Source organism: Hemibagrus wyckioides, linkage group LG02 (assembly GCF_019097595.1).
Source record: "Hemibagrus wyckioides isolate EC202008001 linkage group LG02, SWU_Hwy_1.0, whole genome shotgun sequence".
Taxonomy (NCBI): Eukaryota; Metazoa; Chordata; class Actinopteri; order Siluriformes; family Bagridae; genus Hemibagrus; species Hemibagrus wyckioides.
In genome coordinates this window covers 13,427,275-13,448,416 of record NC_080711.1, presented here as the reverse complement: position 1 = coordinate 13,448,416, position 21,142 = coordinate 13,427,275, and the positions used below count along the sequence as shown (strand labels likewise).

At 38.9% G+C, this 21,142-nt stretch overlaps 1 protein-coding gene across 2 annotated transcripts in view; it reads right to left on the bottom strand.

Moving 5' to 3' along the window:
- tlcd4b (TLC domain containing 4b) overlaps nucleotides 1–11,138 on the bottom strand; it is a 37,172-nt gene extending 26,034 nt beyond the window's left edge. Inside the window, exon 1 of one of the 2 annotated variants that reach the window (XM_058412708.1) lies at nucleotides 11,117–11,138. The gene's annotated coding sequence lies outside the window, so the exon portion shown is untranslated. Of the gene's footprint in view, nucleotides 1–9,153; nucleotides 9,369–11,116 lie in introns of those variants that run through there. The other variant, XM_058412699.1, reaches the window with a different exon arrangement.
- Nucleotides 11,139–21,142: the final 10,004 nt, after the last annotated feature.

Below are 21,142 nucleotides of genomic sequence, written 5' to 3'. Positions count from 1 at the left end.
CTATCTTTGGGAGGGGATCTCTCATTGACATAATATTTACTCTAGCTAAGAAATGCTATTGCTACACCTACAACTAACCCAAACCTTAACCTTTACATTCTGTCTCTTTAAATCTTTAAAAAAATTTTTTAAAAAGATAAACAAAAGCTGGGGGACCTGCCAAAATCCTGTCCTTGTGGAGACATTTGGGCCTCACTAAGACACTCTCTCTCTCTCTCTCTTTCTGTTGGTCTCTCTTATCTGGCACAAGACACTACAAGATAATTACAATGGCCTGACCTATTGAGAAGTAGCTACTACTGCACTGCAAACAAACAGAATAGCAGGGGCTCTCACACACGCTGCTGCTGTGTTTGTGCGTGTGTGTGTGTGTGTGTGCCTGGAGGCAGTCAGTGGCAGAACAGATGTGAGAAGAGCAGGTGGAAATCTGAGAACTCTGCTCTATAGTACAGGCTGAGACAACAACCCTACACTGTGCGGATAACAACCGCTTCCAATCACATTATAAACATTCCAGCATTTAAAGTGAATTAATAATGCATACATAAAGACTGATATCTTAAAAGGCTGTTGGTCTCGTTTAGTTTGAGCAGAAGAGTGTATTAGTGAATCCATTCGGATCGCTAAGTCTCCTATAGTTTTAAACCATGACTTTTATATCCTTTAATATTCTCATGGAACACAATCTCACATTCAGAACCTTTAGAAAAAATGAATCAAACATAATCATTGGCATATTTGTCTCATCTATTTTTGATTCTAAATGATCAATTATCGCTTTTAAATTACGATCACTATTTTTGGAATCCTCAATTACCTAAACCTAAATGATGAGTGAGACCTGGTACTGAACCGACAAATGCTGGGCATAATTTTATGACTCTAATGCATTAAATCAGACACATGCTTTAACATTCTGCTTGATGGTGTAGTGAAAATATAGTCTACTTGTGTTTATATTTAGTATAGACCAGTTTAGCACTTAGGTAATGTTTCTAAGCAGCTTTTTTCTTATTAAAGAATAATACATTTGAGGAAATATTTGGCTTATAATGTAAAAAACATGCGAAAAGAGGCTGCATCTATCTATCTATGTTGAGGTCAGGGCACTGTGTGACCCTGTCAAAATCATCCATAACAAACTGATTGAACCGTGTCTTTATGGACCTTGGTTGTGTGTGCTTTGTGCGCTGGGGCACAGTCATGCTGGAATACAAAAAGGCTTTCCCCAAAGTGTTCCCATAAAGCTGGAAGCACAGCGCTGTCCAAAATGTCTTGGTATGCTGAAGCCTTATATTCCTTCACTGGAACCCAACCCCTGAAAAACAGCCCCATATCATTATCCTTCCTCCATTAAACGTTACAGTTGGCACAATGCAGTTCTCCTGACATCTGCCAAACCCAGACTCGTCCATCACAGAAGCCAAAAACAGAAGCATGATTCGTCACTCAACAGAACATGCTTCTACTGCTCCAGAGTCCAGTGGCAGAGTGCTTTACACTCCTCCATCTGTGACTTCACGTGGTCTTCTAGTTCGAGTTGCTGCTGTTAAATATTTCCACTTTCCAATAATACCACAGTTAACTGTCTGATATCTAGCAAGGATGAAATTCCACAAAATGACTTATGGAAAAGGTGGCATCCTCTCACAGTATGAAGCTTGAATTCAGAATAAACCATCACCTATTTTTTCACAAATGTTTGTAAATGCAGACTGCATAGACAGGCGGATAATTTTATACAACTGTGGAAATGGGTCTGATCAAAACTCATGAATTTAATAATTAAGAGGAGGTGTGTCCCAATACTTTTGTCTATATAAATTTGTCTATGTATATATATATATATATAACACCCACGCACGCTTGGCTCTCAGGGGAGGATAGTGTGGAGAATCCTCTTCCGCTTCTCCTTCTGCCAGAGTATAAGCAGGGGTCTGGCTGCTGTCATGGGCCTGTCTGCGCCTGAGCCTCTCCCTCCTCTCAGAGCGTAATGGAGGATTTAGGTAATCACATTACACCCCATTAAATACGATGCCACAGATAACACTGGCCTCACAATCAGAAGCACAACATAAGCAAACGGGGAATGCGTTTCACCTACTCTAAGCCTGGAAAATCATATTCGATTCACCACTGCATTACTAACAAAAGACCAATGAAGGTTTTTGAATTCAGTGATACTGCGTATCCGGCTTTCATCATGTCCGAGCAAAGGTTAGTGTTAAATGCAAGAAATGACATTCAGAACCGGACTGTTTTTATCTGAAAGTGAAATGGGCTTCATGAAATGGGCTTCATGATACAGTCATGAACACCCTCATAATAAACCACAAAACAGGGATAAGACCCGTCTCTGAGCTGCTGTCACTCACATTTCATGTTATCAGATTCTGATCCTTTATGTCGAAGGCTGAAACAACTTTGGCTCCAGAACAGTATAAAGAAGTTCTCAGAAATGACTGAATGAATGAATTCAAATCACAGACACTGGCTCTTTTGTATACTTCACTGGTCCATAAACTGTGAAGCTAATTAAAATCCTATTTAACTTACTATGTCTTTGACATCTAAAATTCTACTCTACAAAAATCAGTAATCCCGGGCCCTAAAGCAGAATGATGGACGTTACAAAGGTATACCAAGCATTCACATCTACTTACTATTATGTAATTAATTATTAATAAATAATTGATTATTTTAATTACAGATTCATATATGCTAATGACGTTTTTTCAACTACTGACAATATACAATTTAATTTTTAAAAAAAAATAAAATCATTCTCCATAATTGTTCTTTTAGCTCAGCTCATAAGTCAGAAACATATTTAGCGAAATAATAATGACATGAATTGTATTGTTTCATGACGGCTGCAAAAAATCATATTTTTGTATCTTTGCTAAAAGCAAACCTGTACTTGGTCCCAAATCTCTATTGAAACTGTCCAGTAACGCTCTGTATCTACTTTTCTTCTTTGTAGAGCAGATGCTTTGGAGGAAAAGAAAAGACAAATGCTCTGTGTCAGGTGCCGTTGTGCACATGCATCTGATAGAACTGGTGATGCATTTTGGGATTTGGAGTCTGTCATATGATAATCCTCTAATGTGAAAATGCTGGATGGTGCACTGCAGGCTTCAATATATCAATATTGAATGTGCTTCAGTATTAAATTTCGCAAGTGTGTGTGGGCCGAATGAAATTACACTGTGTGTGTCTTTAGTTTGGTCCATATCTATAATTGGGTTGTATTTGCGCTGATTTTATTTAGACAAGTCTCAGCTTTTAGATCACTATGACTTTGCAATTCTCTGAGTTAATACCATGTAAATATGCTGATGCTATGAAGCATAAACAAGAGCTGCAATGCTCCTAGCCAAGCCTTTAGTTCGATTTCAAACAGGCTGCATCATGTTGAACATTGAATCCTTCACACATGCACAATAGGATCCTCCTGGTAGACTAATTCCTGGAGTGACAGAATGTCACCTCTTTTGTCTCCCTGCCTCTGGCTCGAGCGCTTTCTGTTGCAGGCTGTATGAGGATTGGAGGCTGCCATTGTGATGGATCTCTGGGCTTTGATGCAGCAGCTCCTCATGGAGCTGCTCTTTCTCTCTGACCTTATTTACCTCAGCCCCAGGAGCTGGAGCAGGACCATCTCTAGGCGCCTTGCACACACACACACACACATATGCATGTATGCGCACACACACACACACACACACACACACATACACACACACACACACACACAGACTTATTGGATTTCCTCTCTGGTCCATGAGCTTTGATAAGGGCACCTGTCCACTCCAGGCTCCATCAGCACACAATAAAACACATGATGCCACGCTGGATGATTCCAGACTCCTTAGCAGACGGCGCCAGAAAGAGTATGGAGTGTGGGAAAGAAAGAAAGAAAGAAAGAAAGAAAGAAAGAAAGAAAGAAAGAAAGAAAGAAAGAAAGAAAGAAAGAAAGAAAGAAAGAGAAAAAAAAGAGAAACTCACCCATGATACACAGGAGAACACCATCACGCTTCTTATCTCTTTAATTTCCTCGGCCGTGTTATTTGATTTATTCCACCGTAGGCATCAGATGAATATGGCTTCCACTCAGCTACGCGTATTCTCAAGCAATAACATCGACATCTGTATTATCAACCCAAGAATACCCGTAATCGAGACAGGAGCACAAACAGGGGCCACCGCCCTCCTCCACCTATTTTTCGCTTTTTCTCTCTTTCACTCTCTGTTTTTCTTTGTTTCATCTCTCGGTGCTCTCGAGGCTCCTCTGGATGGTGGGAGGGCAGGAAGAATGAAAGATTTGGAAACAAAATCCAAGGTCTGAAAAGAAGGGGGGGGGAGAACCTGTTTTAAATAAATGGAGCCAATCCAATTTCTAAATGAACTAATACCTTGAAGCAGCTTTGAGTCTGGAAACCTTAATCCAATTTAATAAATAAAGATGAATAAACGTGTATAAACAGAATTAACAGACTGCACACATTTCTTTTAAAATAAATATCCTAAACATTTCAAAGGAATGAAGCAGCATATGTTTTTTTTTTACAGGTTCTGTGAAATTTGCTGAGGTTGTAGGGTTATAGAAGGCAATCTATCATTTTAACTTGAAATGATTTGTCCTACAGGAAAAGCAGAATAGCCTACAAAGAGCAATTTTTGGAGTTGTATGAGTAAAATACTCAGCAAAATATAAATAATAAGGCAATTACATACAACAGGCAATAAATAGAGTGAAGTGAAACATAAACAACAAAAATAAAGTAGTTTGTGTAATATTTGCTAGAACTTTTTTGTTTTTCAATGTATTTTTATTATAACTGCCAATGCCAGATGCCAGACGCTGCTGGTCAGATGACTGAGAATGACATGGCAAAAAAAATCATGTTGTTTTTGCTTTATGTGTTGAATTTATGTGTTTCTCCATTTTGTTTTTAATTCATTAGAATTAGTTCTGATGTAGAATTTGGGCTCTATATCCATTTTTTCTTTAATTTAAAACTCTGGGGAATGAAAACAGTTCGCAACAGCAGATAAATATTAATTTTACTGGGAACTAGCTTTGTAGAAAAGTTTATGAGGGAAGACAGGAACATATACTATTTGCTAAATAACAAAAAGTGAGAAATATTTGTTGATTTATCCTGCAATCACGTATGCTTTCAGGGGAACGAGTGAATGGAAAGTCACACGTGCCCACCTACAACCTGGAGGGCTGACTAGGACAACACACTGCCTCCCCTACTCATCACGATGCCAGCTTGGCACAGTTGAGTACCACAGTCGCCTCTCGTGGGCAGACAAAGAGAGACAGAGAGACAGAGAGAGAGAGAGAGAGAGAGAGAGAGAGAGAGACACAGAGAGAGAGAGACAGAGAGAGAGAGAGAGAGAGAGACAGACAGAGAGAGAGAGAGAGAGAGAGAGAGAGAGAGAGGGGAAAAAAGGGAGAATAAAGCTGCAGGCAGGAGCTAAATTCAGCCGCATATTTAACCACTGTGTGCAAATAAAGTTGTGACATCCAGAATTTAGTGTTTGCAAGTATTTTAACCCCAGGCATTGTCAACAACTGTTCTGGCATTTAGCTGTGAGTGCGACTCGCGCGTAAACTCACACATCACACAATCACACGCAATCACACACACATGGAAACACACACTTTACTGGGAGTGCTGGATACACTGACAGCACACTACTGAGACAGAGATATTAAAAGAGAGAGAGAGAGAGATAAACAGACAGAGAGAGAGAAAGAAAGACAGAATCAAGTTCGACATATGCCCATTTCGAATGCCCCAACTGAACTCATTTTCTGAAGAATTCATGTAGGTCTTCTTTATTTATCTATAAATCAATGCAAGGAAAACTCATTTCCCTGTATTGAGCAACGCTAAAATATCAAACCATAAACTGACACAGCATGAAAAGCTTGTCTGCATCCTGAAAAACACATCTTTTAAAAGGCTTAGATTTCTACAAGAAACACTCACTCTCATGAAAACGCTTCAATAAAGACAGAACCAAAAATATGTCAGCTTTCTTTGTAACGCTGAGCCACAGATCCCCCTTTTACCTCCCTTCATCTTTCTCAGTAAAGACTCTAGACTCTTTGTTTGTGTGTATGTGTGTTTAACCTCTGTGTGTGTGTGTGTGTGCTTGTGTGTGCGCGCCTCTAAGACTTTGTCGGTTAAAAGCTGCAAATGTGGCAACTTCGACGATGCAGAAACTACATATTTAAGCAAAAGACTTCAACCTTGCTAGCTTTATACATTTACAAGAATAGGTTGCTGAATGTCTACAGCGATATACACATAGACTTCTGAATTTCTAGTCAAACGTAAGTTTAATATTTCTGATGTATTCATACTAGTGTTACTAGCAAGCAATTTTGAAGAAATAGAAAAAGATTAAAGAACTTAAACATCACCATTAAAAAAAAACATCTTTTTCACCAGTTTAAAGTAATGGAACATGATTGGTGAAAAGATGATATAATCATATAAGTATATAAAAGAGATCATGGAGAACGTGGCTATGTCATTTTTATACTTATTTAAAGTTTAAAAATAATTTTTAAAAAAATGGGAAGAAATGGAAATACTTGGATATAATACAATGCAAAAAATTAAGCTAACAAAAGGTAAGAAGATAAACCATACACCATAGTATTTGCTGGGGCGCATAGTATTGACAAAACAGAATATATATTTTAATTATAATTAGCCTCGTGCTGTATTAAAGAAGCCCTTGATGAGTTAAAGTCAGGCTGGCATTGCTATGACCAAAATGATTTACATTTCTGATACTATATTATCTCAAACCTTTCACTGAAATCCTCATGGAGTATGGTGAAGATGTGTATAATAATAATAATAATAATAGTAATAATAATAATAATTCTGCTCATTCATGTCATTGTTTAATTGCCCAATCATGTTGCAGCAGTGCAGTGTATAAACTCATGCAGATACAAGGAAAGAGCTTTAATTAATGTTCATGTCTAACATAAGAACTATGAACTATGACTGTGCACTGTTGTGGAAATTGATGTCTGTTGTTCTCGTGAGATTTTCATGCGCAATATCTACACACTTTACAATGAGAATGAAAACAAAAAACATTCAGTTCTGTGATTGAAAAAACACTTGTTGCTGAGAGAGGTTAGAGGAGAATGGCCAGACTGACAGAAAAACAACGGTAACTTAAATAAAATACTCTTTAGAAATGTGGTGTGTAGAAAACAACATGCCGAGGTGCACGGGCTAGGGCAGGAGCAGACCACATCAAATTCCACTCCTCTCAGTTTCGTGTGTCTGCTAGATGGGTTATGCGAAGGTGAATTTTAGGGCTACACATAGCACCAGGAACACAGATGTCAGGTCTGCAGCCCAAAGGCTCCCCTGTTCCCTCACTCTGCATCAATTATTTACCATGTTTATCTATGCAATTTGAGGGCTGCTGCTAAGCAAAGCTGTTCACAAATCAGTTGAAGCAGAAGCTTGAGGCTAAATTCAAAAAAAAAAAAAAAAAATTACAGAAAGACGCACTTTGCAGTTCGCACTTCGCAGTTTGTTTTTATCGTCTTTAAGAACCACTGTTCTAGTGAAATGTTACTGCAGACAGTATATGCATATATATATGTATATGTTCTAGTTTATTCTTATTTTTAGTAAAAATGTTGTATTATTTTGTTATTTATTATTTTACATCATATGTTCTAGTGAAGTAGTGGAAAGTATCCAGCCACCACGTTTCCAATCATTAATCTCTGATGTCTCATTGCAGTACACAAAGAATCATGAAAGCATGAATTAGGGAAAGCAGAAGAATAACAAACCCTTTCAGCTGTAGCCTATGTGTTCAGTAACGTCAGGCATAATTGAGCCCGCATGGACTGTTCTAATCGCAGGCGCTGAAATGAAACAGGCGCTAATTAAGAGGGCAGCCAATAGACACCTTGAACAGGTGAAGCGGAGGAAGCTCAACTGTGAAAACAGAATGCTAGATTCTCTAGCAACCCAGGAGGTCTCGTGTGGAATGCGAGGGATAGGAAAAATGCTTTTTGTTGAGCACACACAAAGATGCATGTGCACACATACACCTCTCTCTGCAGAATACTCTTCTTTTTTCGGGAACGCCAAAGCTGGCATTTAGCGGAACACAAGCCGAGAGAGGATACAGGGAAGCCAATTACCAGACAGATGTCAATGTATGCGCTACAATACTAAAGGGAGTCCAATTACCACACAGCTGTTCTGTTTTTCCTTTCCTCTCCCACTCCCTCGCTGCCTTCCCATATTCCCCCTTCTCTCTCGCTCTCACTCTCTCTCTCTCTCTCTCTCTCTCTCTCTCCCGCTTTCTCTCCCTCCCTTCAGTTCGCTTTCTTTACTGCTACTCCTGTTACTCTTCCTACATTACCTATTACCCTATTACTCTCTCTCGCTTTCTCTCTGTGTCACCCACCCCCACCCCTGCTTCATACCAAATGGAAAGGGTGAGGATGTCAATCTCCACACTCAAATGCAAGCAAGGCTGTGTGTGTGTGTGTGTGTGTGTGTGTGTGAGAGAGAGAGAGAGAGAGATTTGTTAGGAGGGGTGGGGGCATACACACACACACACACATCAGAACCAAGGACAGCTCCCAGAGGAAGGCTCTCGCTACTGGTTTGCTGGTTGCTTAACAGGAGGCTCTTACGCCTTGATACACACGTGTGCACACATACATAAGCGCCCATTAATGTGGGAGCACGCACACACCCACACATCTGCCACACACACTACTACTTTCTTTCCTCCTTTTCCTCTCACTTCCTCCCTCCATGTTCATCTCTTCTGCTCTGAATTGGACCTGTCTTCATTTAGACATTATGGGTTTATTAATTATCCTATTTTCTGCTCTGGTCCTCCAATTTTAGGCTTAGATCTTACTTAGGCTCACTGATTAGAAATTCCACTTTTCAAAAAATATCAGTCACTCTTTTTGCTTCCTTTAAAGCTGATTAAAATATGTTTCTGACACAAGGATTTAAGGTGATGTGATTACTTGGACATGATGCACAATAGAGAATTAGAAAAACACTTTATACAAGGTCAATTTCATTTCCAATGAACGATTCAAGTAAGCGCAAACTGTCCTACCGTCAGTCAGCTCATTTGTTGTATTCCTAAAGAATTAGATGCACTCCACTGAGAAATTATGCCATATCCAGATGTTCTTGCAGAGCTCAGTATAGCTGTACTCAATGACTGGTACGCTTTAAGCTCTGGTATGCTGTCTTTTTCCTTTCTGCATTCACAGGAAAGCTGTATTAAAGCAGAGTCAAAACAGGGAACTGAACTAAATTGAGTATTTGTATGCCTTTTGTCTATATCTAAATCTGCTTTTCTCTTTCGGTCTATTACAGTGAACAATCCGAGAGTACGCAGGAAGGCAGGAGACTGCCAGAAGCTAGGAGAGAGACAGAGAGAGAGAGAGAGAGAGAGAATGTATGTGCTTATTCTCTCCCCCTCCCTTGATCAATATGAATCTAACTGAGCAAGGAGGGAGTTCAGAGAGTTCATCTTCACCCTGCCATGCCTACAGGCACACACGCCACCACACACTGATCACACCATGCCACCTCTCCCTCTCTCTCTTTTTTCTTTTTTCAAACTCATTCGTTCATTCCCTTTTCTATATCTACCTTATCTCATCACCTCTCCTTTTTTACACCCCTGGTTTCACAGCTATTTATCAAGGAACTAAATAATCTGGGGGAAAAAACACAGTGCAAAACTAGGCTATCTGAGAAAAATGCTCTAATCCAATAATATTCATCCTCAGTGACCCAAACACACATCTGACCATCTGCCACGTATCCATGTCATAGGGCAGAGTAATATGATCCTGTGCACCCTTCTGGCCAATTTCAAGTGTTCTGCACAGAACGAGCCGCTTGTCTACTTACTGCTTGGTTTCAAGTGGTCAGGGCTCATCTGAATGACAAGCTCATATGAAGCTGTATATAGAGTCGCACAGCAAATCTTACCCACTAAGGGCTGGTGTGAGTGCAGGTTTTTATTCCAATCAAGCAGGAGCCACACCTGATTCCACCTGTTTAATCCGTCGATCTTGGCTTTCAGTAGACAGGTGTGGCTTCTGTTTGGTTGGAATGAAAACCTGCACCCACACCATCCATCCCCGATTAGATCGGACACCCCTGGTCCAGAAGGAACATGTTGAGAGACTAAAATACACTATGGACAGGCCTACACATTTCATTCATAATGTTCATCACTACAACTATACCAGATTATTCAGTGTGCAGCTCATTTAGTCCATTTGTTCGTTTGTTAAAGATGTAGTTGATTTGACCTGCTGGAGTTTTTCTACACATCAGAAATAAAGGTTAGCTAATTCTTCTTGTCGCTGGAGTCGTACCATTAAAGTTACATCAGATGTACCCTTAATGTACTCATTTAAGGTGCATAAGGACCATTGATGTACCTTTAAAGCAACACATACACCTACCCAGGTAAAGGTGCCGAAGATGTTCCTTGATATTACCATCAGAGCAGCCACCAGGAAAAGTATGGTGCAGTTTAGTACCTTTATTTCCAAATGTAGTGCGCACTATAGTGCACAGTGAGAGTGCAGAGGTTTGAGGAGCAGCAGAAAGCGTATTGAGCACTGAGCGCTCGGCTACTCTCATGGAAAACGAGTAGTGAATACAGCACTCAGCCCGAATACAGATCAGCGCACGAGCGGAAGGGGGAAAAGCCACACACACTCACACACACACACACACACGCACACACACACACACTACTCTTTTTTTCGGCTTTTATTCCGGCAAAAACAAACTGTCATACACTGATTAAGCAAAGTACCGTGAGCTAAAAACGAAACACAACCCAGTCTGTATTCTTTAACACGCTGGAGCCCATAACGGCGCGCGAGATCGCTAGCGTTTCAAATAACCGGTTTTCGCCTTAAAGCCTACTACTGAGTGTTTAGAAATGCTATTGCGAATTAAACACACACACACACTTACACACACACACACGGCTGAAAGCCTCTCTAACTGTCTATACAAGATTTTAGGAATAAGCAGTTACTCACCCCTCGGTGTTAAATCCTGCCAACGGGGGTAAACAGCTGAGAAGAAGAAGGAGGCGGCAGAAATCTGGAGGAAGACTACAGAAAGAACACATAATAGCCATACTGGGGAAACGCCCCCTCCAACAACTATACCTCTCTCTCTCTCTCTCTCTCTCTCTCTCTCTGTCTCTCTCTCTCTCCCATTGTTGAGCCAAACGCGGTCAGAAAGGGGTGCGGTAGAGAAAAGAGGCGATCGAGTTTGGCACAAATCCCATTCAATGAGCCATAGGTGAAACGTAAACACGAGAAATGGATTAATTTCACTTTAATATTAGTTATACTAATACTAATAATGATAGTAATAAAGCAAGCTGTAGCATCTGTTATTAATCATGAGCTATTGCATCCCACAATCCATAAAATCCCACTGCGAAACACTGCGAAAACTAAGCATAGATATAATTGAATTCAATGCAGGGCATTAAAGGTCAATTTCGGAGGAATGAAAAGTAATTAAACTGGTGTAAAATTGCCAGGATGCCCCCTCCTTTAAAGCAGATGGCCCTTGACAAGAAAGTGGTATGATTAATTAATTTCCTCATCATTACATTTCCTAAAATAGATGAAGAGCGGAGCTGCCTACTGGGCTATTAAAGGATATATATATATATATATATATATATATATATATATATATATATATATATATATATATATATATATATATATATATATATATATATATTTGTGTGTGTGTGTGTGTGTGTGTATGTGTGTGTGGGGGGGAATAAGAATAAAGCCAAGACAAGCCTAGCTCTTTTCTTGTTTGAAACAATAGCTAGATTGTGAATACATAGACATATATTATAATGTCTTCATTAAGATGCTCGTTTAGGGTTCTGACCAATTCAGGGAGAATTCAATCAAACACTGCTTAAATTGGCTTGATCTAAGGATTTTCTAAAAAAAAATCAAATATATATTGACAATTTAGATTGAAATAAACATTATGATTAAAAAACAATCAAACAAAGCAAAACAAAAATAGAAACATAAAACAACAATAAAAGCCGAGTTGATCCCTACTGCACTTAAATGAATAGTAGGTTACACACTGGTTTATTTCTATTGTACAGCGTTAAATGAATCCCTGGTATTAAAGAAGGATGAATTATATACTGTAGGAGTCAATTCTCTCTCTCTCTCTCTCTCTCTCTCTCTGTCTCTCTTTCTCTCTCTCTCACACACACACACACACACACACTCTCCCACTTTGGAAGGACTCACATATCCCTGGTGGCTTAAACACATTTCTCATTCTCTCCCTCTCTCTATCTCTATCTCCGAATCTCCATCCCAACTTCTCTCATATTAAATAGTCCTTCTTAAATAGACTTCATCTTTCAGATGCTATCTTTTATTTTTGTATTGCATTACTTCTGCTACTCTATTCTATTCATGATAGTGGTTTCTCAGATCTCTGTTACACACACACACACACACACAAGATGATGAGACAAGCCCATTTATTCATCTACTATATTTTACAGTAACAACCTTGCAAAATCTTTAAGATTCTGAGAAAAAACAGCACCTACTCCACCTCTTCACTGTAATATTGAGTTTTTCCACTGATTTGTGGAAAGTCTGCAATATTTTAAAGCTTCTGGCACCATAAACACCCTCTGGCCCACAGTGCAGGAGTGTCAGCCTCTTTTTTTTTTTTTTGAGTCGTGATACTGAAGCAAATAGTACAGCAAGCAGCAGCCCACACCCGTTGCTTTTTTATAGCTATGATGAATTTATATTCACATGTTCATCACAAATAACACTTCCTTCTCTTTGTCCCTTATTGTGGCATGCACACCACAAGTTTCCCTCTCCCTCTCTTTCTCTCTCTGTAGCTATATTTAGCGGCAGGTTAACTGCCCTGTCAGAGGTCTGATTTGTATTCCTGGCATGGTTCAGTGTCTGAGCGTGCTGTGGGTCTGAACAAAAGGAGCCGTTTGAATATGAACAATTCTGAAGGCCTAGAGAATCGCCATCCTGTTCAGACCACCCCCAGCCCCCCCACTCCACTGCCACCTGCTAATGGAGGAAGAGAGAGAGACAGGCAGGGGGATGTGGGTGGTGTTGATGGTGGCCGTGGGTGGTTGTGGGGGAGTTATGTCCCTCATGGAGATTTTCAGCAGAGACATCACTGGGACACAATACCTTGGAAAATAGTGCTTACAAATAAATCCTCAACTAATATCGCAGCAGGGGTTAGTCAAAGAAACGGAGTAAACTTTGATTAATGAAGCTTTCAGACCGTCAAATTTCTCATTTGTAAGTCAGATTAAAGCAGGGTTTTGTAAGATTTGTAAGAGATCTGGTTGAATGTCAGATGAATTGCACATGATTTTCAGGAACTGTGTCAGATAATGAGTTGAATAGAGAATCATGTTCATTTGATAAATGTATGTTCCGATCTTGATTTTTTCCCCATGTATTCCATGTAATACGGATAACAGATAACCATACATTACAAGTATTCCAGGTTATCTGCTTATAAATAAATAAATTAAGCTACCCAAAATAAAATTTTAAATGTTAAATAACAAAACACTGTGTCACTCACTGAGATTATTTTGCCCCGCGACTTTTCAGAGCTGTCTCCAGTGTCAGTCTTGCCCTAGGCTGTAATTTACCTTGTGACTGAATGCAAGTAAGAGATCATCAACTAAAATGTGAAGTGAAACATTCTTACCATTTAAATGGATATCCCTTGTTGCGAAAAGGAGGTTAATTTTGGGGCAGTTTAAGCAAAACCTGTGCACTTTCTACTGCATTTTCAACAATCATGCACAGTAAATTTTAACACATTTTCTAGGATTGCAAGAGAATTGTTAAAAACACTTCTTTAAAATGCTTAAGTTACTTGTTGTAGTAGTTTTTAGTATTTTTAATTTTATTTGTAGAATTCTAGTTGAAGAGGGGAGCATTTGTGCTCTTAGTTCTACTCTACCACAACTACTATTACTATTACTATGATAATGATGATGGTGATGATGATGATTATTGTTATTATTATTATTTTTAGTAGTAGTAGTAGTAGTAGTAGTAGTAGTATCATCATTATTATTGTTGTTGCTGTTGCTGATGTTGTTGTATTTGTGTGGATCTGGTCATGTCTGACAACAACAAAACCTTAAGGAATGCAATTTATTTTTCACTGTGTTGATTCTATGATAAAAATAAAAAAATGGACACAGAACAGCTTTAGTAACACACTTTCTCATATACACTGATCAGCCACAGCCTCCTACAACCTAGACATATGTGGACATCACATTTTTGTTTGTGTGCACCATAATACTTAATTCTTTGTAACTGGAACCTGTTGTACACAAAAGAATTGGCTTCATGTTCAAAGATAATGTCTGCTTATTATATTTATTGGTTCCTCCTAACCCCAAATAGCTAGAATAAATCTAAAATGCAAGCCAAACCAAAGCTCGGGTCTTAGGAGGATAACATTAAACATTTATGTGGATAAAACTGATAATCTTGTTACAATGGCACATTGTGGTGTATATTAGGCATTAAGTGAATAATTAGTTCTCAAAGTTGATGTGTTGGAAGCAAGAAAAATGGACAAGCGTAAAGATCTGTGACTTTGACAAGGGTCAAATTATCTACCAAATGTGGTCCAGTAGAAGAAGGCTCACTGATGGGCATGGGGATTGAAGGCTTGTCTGATCTGATCCCACAGAAGAGCTACTGCTGAAGAAGTTAATACTGGCTATGATAGAAAGGTATTCCCTAAAGGCGGTGAAGAACAGCATTCCCTAATGACCATGTCCTCTTTCATCAGAATAATGCACCCTGCTACACTGCAAGAAATTTTCAGGAATAGTTTGAGGAACGTGACAAGGTGTTGACTTGGCCTCCAAATTCCTCAGCTCTCAATCTGATCAAACATCTGTAGGATGTGCTGGACAAACAAGTCCAATCCATGGAGGCTCTACCTCACAACCTACAGGACTTAAAGGATCTGCTGGCAACGTCTTGGTGCCAGATACCACAGCACATCTTCAGAGGTTCTTTTGGAGTCCATGCCTTGACGAGTCAGAGCTGTTTTATCAGCACAAGGGGAACCTGCACATTATTAAGCAGGTGGTTCAAATGTAATGGCTGATTTGTGTATGTCTCTTCACATAAGCTCTCATAAGATATTTATTGTTACGGTGTAAATGTTGTAGTTATGAATTTGCATTATTCTGTCACAACTGCCTTTAAACGTAAGTAAGAGTCAAATGGTTCTTTTGATGAATAACCTGGGAATCATTTGTGGTGAATGTGGAAATGTTAGCTGTGCAATTGTCGTAATTACTGGCATTAGAACATCACACAACCAGGACATTACAATTTTCATGTTGATAGCAATTAAAATATATTTATATACACATATGTGAACATTTCATATATGTTGGCTGCAAGAGAATGAGCTTTTAGCTAATACTGATATATTTACATCAGTGCTATGGCCAGGGGGTGAAAACAAAAGGACTGTATGTATTATTGTTAAAGTACTCGAGTTCATACTTGACTGTAACAGTTTCTGTGTATAATTAAATAATAGAACTTTTTCTGGATAAAAAAAAATCAACTTTGTTCCATTTATTTCGTATAAATGCAATAGAGCAAAAAAATAAATAAATAATTAATTTAACCCTGTGAGACTGAAAGATAATTAAAAAGCAATATGGCTAAATCTTAAATAATTCAATTTTGAGACCCAATCAATGTAAAGTAGTTTCAGTCGGAAGTCTACACTTCAGGTGCCAAGTGCTTATTCAGCAGAAATGTCTAAGAGAGAGAGAGAGAGAGAGAGAGAGAGAGAGAGAGAGAGAGAAATAGGACACAGATGAACGTTACTGGCCCGACTTATCAGGCATCTTCAGTTTTAGTGCTACAGAGGAAACTGCATGATAATAACCTGCAGATTCTGCAAGTCTAAACTCATGAATATATCGACATTTCATGGCTCAACTTACAGAAATGCATACATGTGAATCATTAGGAAGCTAGTCTGGTTAGCTTTTGGATGTTTACAGTAGTAAAGCTGCTCTAGGGTTAAACTGAAGACAATGTCTTAATATCCAGTAGAGATTGTCTGTTGTGGTAAATACTGTAGATGTAAATTCTGCTACAGCTTACAGGTAACACTCAGGATAATCTTTGCTAGATAGCTTTAACTTTGTAGCTATAAACACCTAGCAAGCTACCTAAATCTGGCTAGCCAGCTTGCAATACCTTTCTTTGCATTCTGTTGATAGTGGAGGTGGTGTTTAGTTCAGCATAGCTCACTTAATACATAATTGCTCAAAAGAATGCACACACTATTACTCAACTCAGCATGTTTGTACTCTTATCACCACTGGATATGACTTAAAATAATGTGAAATTGCTTCAGTGGGTGCTTGACATCATTTAAGTCACCAGTTTCTCTCACACAACAAAGCGTTTAGATACAACGTAATTACAAGTCTTCAGTGGAGACATAAGTCTGCTAACATCCAGCTGAGAACATGTATTAATACTTCCAGAGAATGTGGAAATGATTAGAAAATGATTTTAGCTGCGTTTCGTAGCAGTATTACTAGTATTGTGTCTTGTTATATCTATATCCAGAAAAGACTGATTAAGTTGCCTGTAAATAATTATTATGAGCCTAAAAAAAAGGGAAGACTGTTGGAGACTTGTCCTATTGTTCTTAAATGTGCGTAAATCTGCTTATTTGTATGTATGTGGCCACACAGACCACGCACTTCAACCAGGACGAAAACAAGCTTCTTTCACATGAGAAGAAAAACAAACCAGAGGGGGACTGGACAGTAGTGCTATTATTTTCCAGTCACAGATGGCTGTCGTATGGATGGGAGTCCCAATTGGGAAAAGCTACTTTCTTTTCACACTGGTGATGTGTTGATAGTACGAGTCCGAACATTCCCCCTAATCTTGTCATGACTTCAAATTGTGAAATAGTTGACCATATATTGCTAATGCAGTTATCATGGCAATGCACCACTCAAATGATGAGCGATTGTCAACACCCAAGCGCTCGGTTTTCAGCCCTAATGTCAAAACCCCGCAAGACTGAAATATACGGACAAATTCATAGCTCTTTTGTCTGTAATTTCTCCAATCAAGGCATGGCTTAACCGTTTCTTACATCTCCCTTTTCTACATTTTTCCATAATTGCTCAATACAACAGAATAGCCTTTGAGTTATCATTGCATGAAGGGGGATAATTCCTCTATAAACATGACATGACATTTGTGACATTTCACGTCAGTGCCTGACAAACTGGCTGCAAACATCTCCCTCAGTGAGAGCATGATGCAAGTCAGGCATCAGCACTGCAACAGAGAGAGAAATAGAAAGAGTGGAAAGAGAGAGCGAGAGAAAGAAGGAAAGAATTGATATTTCCATTATTAACTGAATATTTGAGATATGATTTTAGAATGATATAAAAAAAAAAAAGTTAGCAATTTAGAACTTTAATCCCAGATGACTTCATTTCCTACTTGTCAACCTTCCTGAACTGTGACACTTTATCTTTGTTATATAATATCATGGGTGCTTTTGATGATTATCATTATGTTACCTTAAGTAATGGACAAGCTTTTTTTTTTCCCCTCCATTTTTCTTTGTGTGTGTGTGTGTGTGTGTGTGTGTGTGTCTTCATGTCCCTGTGTCCGAGAAGGATGACATAAGAGGATGACAATAGTTGATTGCTCATTTTCAAACACCATGATGATGATGATGATGATGATGATGGAGGAGGAGGATGAAGACTGATGAAGGAGGATGATTGATTTACAGAACAGAAGAGTAAAGGACAAGGGAAAAGAGACAAACAGGGAGAGGTGGTTAAAGAGAAATCAAGTGAGGTTATTGCAATAGAAGGTGATATTTTGCATCAGTCAGAATTCTACACAAGGGAAAGTCAAAAGCAAAGGTGACGGCGAGTAAAATGAAAGTGTGTGTATGTATGCACCGTATGCGCATTACCTTCTCTCCCTCTCCCTTCTTCTCTGTGGCCTTTGTGTCCACCCATCTTACTTCTTGTAACCAGTCCAAGCTCCGGGATGTAGGATGTCCATCTGGAAGTTTGGCCCTAACAATTCAGTTTCACTCAATCCCTCCCTCTACAAATGTGTGTGTATGTGCGGGTGTGTGTGTGTGTGTGTGTGTACTGTACTGTACACACAAGACTGGATGGCTGTCTGTTTGCTCTGTTATCTCCTCCAAGATACTGATGCTTTTTTTCCCTTGATCTGTCTGTGTATATGTGAAGACTGTTTGGTCTCTTTGATTGTCGAGGAGTTATGTTATGTATCTATCCTTTCCTCTCATCTCCTCTTTTCTTCTCGTCTGGTTTTGTCCTCTTCTCTTTTCTCCTGTCCTGCCCTTTTCTGTTCTTCAGTGACCTGTCCTTTCCCATACTGTTTTCTCCTGTCCTGTCCTGTCCTCTTCCGTCATTTCAGATAGACAGATGTCAGATAGATGAGTGCAGAAGACCAAAGAGGACAGGTCTTCTGCACTCCTCTATCTTTAATTTCACATACTCTCCTTACTTTTCTTCTCTTCTGATCTACTCTCTTCTCCTCTTCTCGACCTTTTCTTTTACATCCTCTCCTCTCGTCCTCTCCTCTCTTTACCTCTCCGCTCCTCCCATCTTTTCTCCACTCCTTTTAATTCTTCTTTACTGCTCTCTATTTTGTTTCACATCCTCTCCTCTCCTCTCCCTTTTCTTTCACATCTTCTCTTCTCTTCTCTTCTCTTCTCTTCTCTTCTCTTCTCTTCTCTTCTCTTCTCTTCTCTTCTCTTCTCTTCTCTTCTCTTCTCTTCTCTTCTGCTCCTGTCATGTCATCTCCTTTCCACTCCCTTTCCTTTCACATCCTCTCTTTTTTCCTCTACCTTTTCAGTCATGTTCTCTCCTCTCCTCTTCGCTCTTTCTCTCTCTTATTTTCTTTCACATCCTCTCCTCTCCTCTTCTCTTCTCTCCCCTCTAATTTCTGTTTTTCTCTGTCCTCTCTTCTCCATTATATGGAGGGCAGTTGGAGGCCAGGGGCCTGCTGGAGATCAGGATAATGGTCAATGTTGAGGAGGGCTAATAACATTACAGAGGCTTTAAAGAAAGAGGGAGGACTGATGGGGGAAGGAGCGTAGAGTTGTTGGATAATGGGGGAGGGGCAGGTGCAGCTCTAATGGCTTTTTAAAAAGGTTACAGCATGTCTCTCTGCTCTCATAATGGGGCCCTGCCTGTGCTGGAAATGCAATTTCCGGGAAAGATAATGTTGGAGTGAGAGGTGGGTCCTGAGTAGTAAGAGAGAGAGAGAGAGAGAGAGAGAGAGAGAGATGGTGGAGAGAACCTGATAACTGACATGATAACTAACTAGAGATTTGTGACATTAAAATATATTTTGTCCATCTATTCTCGTATTCTCGTTATTATGACCTATGACAAGTCAACCCTGACTGAAAGTGGTGAGCTCATGGCTAATTGATATAACGTCACTCGGGTTTAGGGGAAGAAGGATGTGAGTCATCCACATTGCATCTGTTTGAATAAAGCACTTGTCTTCCTGCATCATATAGTACTCTGGCTCTGCCCTGATCCAAACACTGAGCCCTCCGGCTCACCCCCTACTCACTTCCATGTAAGCTGATTTATCTTGCAGGTGTACTCACACTTAAGTTCTACGCTGGAGGTGGAAAATGTATTTACTCAGTATTAAAGGCTGCAGATGATATTTGTATAAATTACTAATGGAGTACTGTGGATCAACATTGACTGTGATATAAAAGAGAGAATTACATGCTGTATTGCACATAATGTAAAATTAAGCACCTGGTCTGTATGAATATTGCAAATATCTTGTAATCACAGGAGTTAAAGGAAGACCTAAAGAGTAATCACTCGCCTGGTGTGACTGACTGAGACGCATTTAATCGTAGTAAATAAAAAATGAAGCAGTTTAATTTAGGAAAACATATCCCTATCCCTATCCATATCAACCTGATAGATTTCTCTAGACATTTCTCACTTTCTTTCTTTTTCTCTTTCTCTTCTTTTTCTCACTCAACCACGAGAAGCATGTATTTTATTATAAATGACAGGAGCCTAAAAAAACTAAAAGGTGATTTCATCGACTACAAAGTGATTACATCAGTTCTTCCTAAAAATGGGTGAAAAATATAATTAGATTACTCTTCTTTCACATTTAGGTAGAAGAATAACGAGTGTGTGCATGTGTGTTTCACTGGTGCCATGATGTTGTTTAGCCATTTAAGTGAACCAAAGATAATAAGTCATTAACTATTAAAAACAGCTCCACTCGTAGCACATGGCTCAGAATTTAAATTGCCTAGCTCTGAGATCAGAGTATTTCAGTAATGTTCAGCTAACTAAAGTCAAGACAAATTATTTTCACCAGATTTTATATAATAATCAAATAAAAATTTTTTGCCTTTTTGTCACCAGTATTGAGATAGATAAGATAAGATAAGATAAGATAAGATAAGATAAGATAAGATAAGATAAGATAAGATAAGATAAGATAAGATAAGATAATCCTTTATTCGTCCCACAGCAGGGAAATTTGCATAGTTAAAAGTGGCAAAGGCATAGCAGCTAAAGATAAAGATAAAATAGACATGGTGTCTTGAAGAGATATTATAGAGAGACTTAAAAAGACTTAACATAAAAGATAACCATCTATATAAAAAACACAAAGTATATAAATATGCAACAATAATAATAATAGTAATAAGAAGAATTTTCAATCATAATAATATTATATAAATTATATCATAAAAATCAAACCATCTTATCAGAAATAAACAAGATGAGTGAACTAATATTAGAGAGCAATGCTGTCACTAGCCCTCGACTTGAGAAACTTCACAGTAATAAACATTAATTTTGATTATTTAACAGCCAAGACCTAAAATACGGCCAGTTATGGATTAAAGGACTAGCTCCCTCCAGTGGC